Source organism: Miniopterus schreibersii, assembly GCF_964146895.1.
Source record: "Miniopterus schreibersii genome assembly, chromosome: 16".
Lineage (NCBI taxonomy): Eukaryota > Metazoa > Chordata > Mammalia > Chiroptera > Miniopteridae > Miniopterus > Miniopterus schreibersii.
The window spans coordinates 301,990-307,093 of NC_138116.1; positions in this window are offsets into that span (position 1 = coordinate 301,990).

Consider the following 5,104-nt stretch of genomic DNA (forward strand, 5'->3'; position numbering starts at 1 on the left):
GTGAACAGCAGCCCCACACTCAGGGTTAGGATCAGGACTGAGCCAGCACACACACCTAGGGGCCCAGCCCTATTTATTCCCCAACCGGTAATTCATGGACAGTGGGATAATTTTAGCTTTTTAATTTTTTTTTTTTTGAAATTCACACTTTCTTTTTGGGTGTGTGCAGTTTTATGAGTTGACAGATGCATAGTTGTGTGGCCACAGTCCCCCAGGATTCACTCTCCTTTTGTAGCCACCGCCACCCCCCAGCTCCTGGCAACCACTGACTGTAGAGCTTTCTCAGAATGTCATGTCATTAATCTTGGTGTAGCAGTCTCCTGGAGCTATTGTAACAAATGAGCACAGACTGGCCTGCTTAACACAACAGAAAATTATTCTTTCAGGGTTTTGGAGGTTGGAAGTCAGAATCAAGGTGTTGGCAGAGTTGGCTCCTTCTGGGCACTGAGGGAGTCTGTCCCAGGTCTCTCTTCCAGCTGCCGGTGGTTGCCAGCAGCCCCTGGCTTGGAGATGGGTCATGGCGACTTCTGCCTGTGTGTGTGTGTGCGCGCGCGTGCACGCCTTTTCTCCTCTTAGGACACCCACAGTTGGAGTAGAGCCCAGCCTGATGGGTTCATCTTAACTGGATCACATCTGCAAAGACCCTATTTCCAAATAAGGTCACATTCACAGGTACCAGCGTTAGGATGATACATTTCAGCCCATAACAGAGTAGGTGGCCTCTTGTCTGGCTTTCACTCAGTGTAAGGCCTTTGAGGTTCACCTGTAGTATTGTATCAGCAGTTCTTCCATCGCCAAGTAGCATCCACGGTCACAGCTTGTTCATTGACTGAAGGACATTCGGGATGTTCCCAGTTTCGGGAGAGGGTACAAAATGCTGCTCTAAACATTCAGATAGATTTACCTGGTGAATATAACTTTTTGTTTGTTTTGGATAAATTATCAAGACTGAGATTGCGGAGTCATATGGCTTAATGTCATACAAACTGCTGCAGGATTCCAGAGTACCTGCTGTTTGCTTTGTCCACAGGTATAAGCTGCGGCCTCACCAGGTTAGTGTTCTCAATTTTAAATTGCTTTTCCTCCACGTTTGGTAGAATTTGCTAGTGACACCTAGGTCTCAAGTTTTCTTTGTTTTTATTGTGGAAAAATTCATATAACACAATTAGCCATTATAAAGTGTACCAATTAATGGCATTTAGTATATTCACAATGTTGGGCAGCTACCACCTTAGTTTCAAAACTCGCCTCACACCCCTAAGTTACCTCATACCTATTAAGAAATCACTGCCCATTTCCTCCCATCTTCCTGTGTGGTAACCACTGATTTGCTTTCTGTTCCTCTGGACTCGCCTATTCTAAGCTATGTACACTTTTTTAGACAACTTTTTAAAGCACACTAAATAGACTACAGCATAACGTAAACTGTTAAATGCACTGGGAACCCAGAAAGCTCGTGGGACTCACTTCATCGCAGTGGTCTACTGCGCCCACAGCCTCTCCAGGGTTGTCTTTGACTTGAAGTTCTCGGCGTCCCGTTGCAACTCACCCGTAGGCTTTTTACTGTATCTTTGTTAGGTATCACTGGCGACTGCACTAGTGATCAGGCTACAAAGCTACCTTTTCAGTCTACTTCAGAATTAATGTCTTACCACTTCCAGTGACACACAGGAACCTTACAAACTCACCTTCCTCACTGTTGTAACTGTCAATGTCATGTTTATGTAACCCTGAACGAATGTTAGTTTTTACATTGGAAAGTCAGACATAAAGAGCCGAAGAAAAATTTGTTTATAATATTTGCCCAGGTATTTACTATTTCTGTTGATCTCTTTCTCAATTCCTGAAGTTCCAAGTTTCTCATTTACTTTCTACCTGAGGAACTTCCTTTAGCATTTCTTTTTGAGCAGCTCTGCTGGCCCAGTTTCCTTCCTTCATCTAAGAACATATTTATTTCACTTGCCTTCCCGGCATTTTCTCTGGGTGTAGTGTTCTGAGTGGCAGTTACTATCAGCCCTTCAAGGTTCCCAGTAAGGCGTCCTCCGTGGTTCGGAAGAGAAACCTGCCGTTCGTGTTGCTCTGTATGCAACGGCACTTGCCTTGTCTGCCTTGAGGTTAGAAAGCCGTCCATTTCTGTGGTTAAAGGTATGTCTTGGCATTGTTTTCTTTGAGTTTATCCTATTTGGGGTCCAATGAGCTTTGTGAATCTTGCACGTTCCCTGTGACTGGGTCCAGTGTGAGGCTAAAATGGTGAGAGAGAAAAGTGACAGATTCTCCCCTAGTCCTTGGGAGTCTTGGCTGCGCGATCCCCACGGTCGGTCTCATGGGGCCCTTTCCCAGGACTCTGGCCAGAATGAGTGGAGAGGCTTTCTTGGGTATTCATACCCAAGTTCTTTCCTCACGTGCAGGTCTGATACTCGGGCTGTCCCAGAGTCTGTGCCAGGAGATACGAGGAAAGAAAACCCAGGAAAACAGTCACCATATTATAGGTGGTCCTTCCACTTTCAATCCCCCTACCCCCACCTGCCTGCAACTGTTACTTTTGGAGGACTGAGATAGTTGCTTTACTTATTGCCAGTGGTCGTTTTGTGGCCACTGGGAGACACATGGGCAGTGTGCTTACACCACAGGGGCCTCTGACAGACGTTTCTCAGATTGGGACATCTGTGCCCACTGGTTTAGTCATCTCCTCAGAGGTCACCAGAGGCCCATGTGAAAATCCGACTTTTGTATCACTATGAATGTAAGCGCACAGGGGCAGCAGCAAGGGGCAGGCCAGCCAGTGTGGTGTTGCACAGAACCCTGCATTGAGCACTGGCCAGCAGGCTACAATCACTGTGTACTGGAGGCTCTTCACCTCCCCATTCAGCCCTGAACCTACTGTGTGGGGACTGCATGGAGGCTCATCATGTGCCAATGTCTTCGTTACAGACCAAACGTGGCTGCAAATGTGGGCTCCCTGCAATAATGAACAGGGCTCTTACTGAATTGTTTCCTGTGTCTGAAGTGAGGGCCTCCTCCATACAACATCTTTTCTGTGAGTAAAGGTTGGTTGCCCTCTGGGATGGGTGTCATCTTTTAAGACTCAGTTTAACACCAGCAAGGTGAACCTAATGAATTAACGAGAGTAGCTTTTCCTGAGAGAAGGGAGGATAAGACCATAATGCATTTTAAAGTATCTACTAATACAACATGGATAACATCTGAAAAAACCATTATGGATGCTTTCTTTCGTTAGGAGAAAGTCTCAGTACATGACGAGCAGCTTTTCTCTAACGTAACTTGTTTTAAATTAGGGCATCAATGTTGGGAGTGAAACACTCCATATGAACTCTGTCCTCGAATGCTCAATTTTATCTTCATTTAGCTCCCCAGGGCCCTTCATGCCATTCTTTTCAGGACTCCTTCCCCCTGGCACCCTGGGATTAGACTGAAGCACTTTAGCAAGCTTCAGGACACCAGCAATCCGTGCCAGACTTTCTGTAGCAGCTGGACAACCAGAGGGTCAGTGTGGGTACTTGAATGGCCGTGTGCCACTTCAGACAAGATTTCATCTCATGGGGAAGCTATTGCAGGTTGTTTGCAGTGACCTTGATTCTTAGTTGTTACCGCAGCCTGTGACCGTGCCTTCCTCATGTGCAGTGCAAACCACCCAGGGCCTGTCCAGTGGGCGGGCCTCCACAGTGGCCATCACAGCAGCGCCTTCTCACACACCTCAAGGGTGCTAGGCCTTTGGCGTCCTCAGTAAAGGGGCATAAAGTAAAGCAAAACAGAAATGCCTGCTTAAGTTTATCAAAATGACAATGATACTGTATTCAATCAAAATTAATAAAAATATTTTATTGGATTTCAGGAACTTGGTACTCTTAAAATTTCAAATCTTTGCACACAAACCGCCACTATACCTCTGGACTAATGGCAGTTAGGACTTGAAGATTGTCACTTATCTCCCTGTGTCACAGAGCACAGAAATCCCAAGTCCTGACACTGCCCCACCCCTCTGACCATGACTTCCGGCCTTTCTGGTTCTAGTGGACGAGGGGTGGTGTATTTGAGGACCTCAGCTGTCTGTGTGGGGACGCTACTGACACGGGAAGATGAGCCCTAGCACACAGACACCCTGGAACGCACCACGCCGTGCAGGTCACGCGTGAGTTTCTCTTTCGTATTTTTGTTTGGTTCAGGGCAAAGCTGCAGAAATGAAGTTTCCAGTCCCTTAGGGAGCTCAGAAGTTTGGCAAAAGTCAAAGTAGAAACTTCTTGAAATAAGACATTAGGAACTGCCAGTGGACAGCAGGGAGGGAGTTCAACGTGTGTTACGTGTGTGGCACCAGGCCTCCAGCAGGGCAGGAGGGACTTGGCTCAGGGACCCTTGGTGTGTGAAGGGCTCTTGGGAATTCAGAGCTAAATTGAAAAAAACTTGCTTGGAATATGGTAGTTTTCTAATCTATGTTTTTTCCAGCCATCTTAGTATTTTTAAATTTCTAAATGCCAACTAATGAGTGAGAGGGGAGGAGGAGAGGGACTACGCTCGGCTGACAGAGGCACTCCAGCTGCCTTACAGCGAAAACCTATCCTCTAAAATCTAAGAACTGGGTACGTATCGTCCGGTAAGGTCTGTGTTTCAGGCTCAGCAATAACCAACTGATGAACTGGGCTGAAGTAGGGAGAATGTGCCCGAGTCTGGGTGGTGACAAGCACGCTGCTGTGTGGAGGTCTCCAAGACAACACCCAGTGCATCGAGTTACTGTCGCCCAAGCCAAGTCCCCCATGGGTGGTCTTGCCTATTCACCTACCAAGAGCTCAGGGGCACTAGCAAGACAAACAGGTCTAGGTCCCTCAGAGGAGTGACCCAACCCCACACACAGGACACAGCACAGTCTGAATTATTTTGCACATTGCAAACCTCCTGAACAAAAAGACAAAAACATACATTCTCAGGTATTTTGTAAAGTGCCTGGAAGATGCAGGCTGCTGCCCTGAGGGGCTTCCGCCTGGGCTGGAACCTGCAGGTGAGATTCTGCCACTGTCACACACGTGTCTCAGTCACTTAATGGTTCTGTTTTATTTTTTAAATGGCTGAGTTATAAATCCAGCTATTTGCA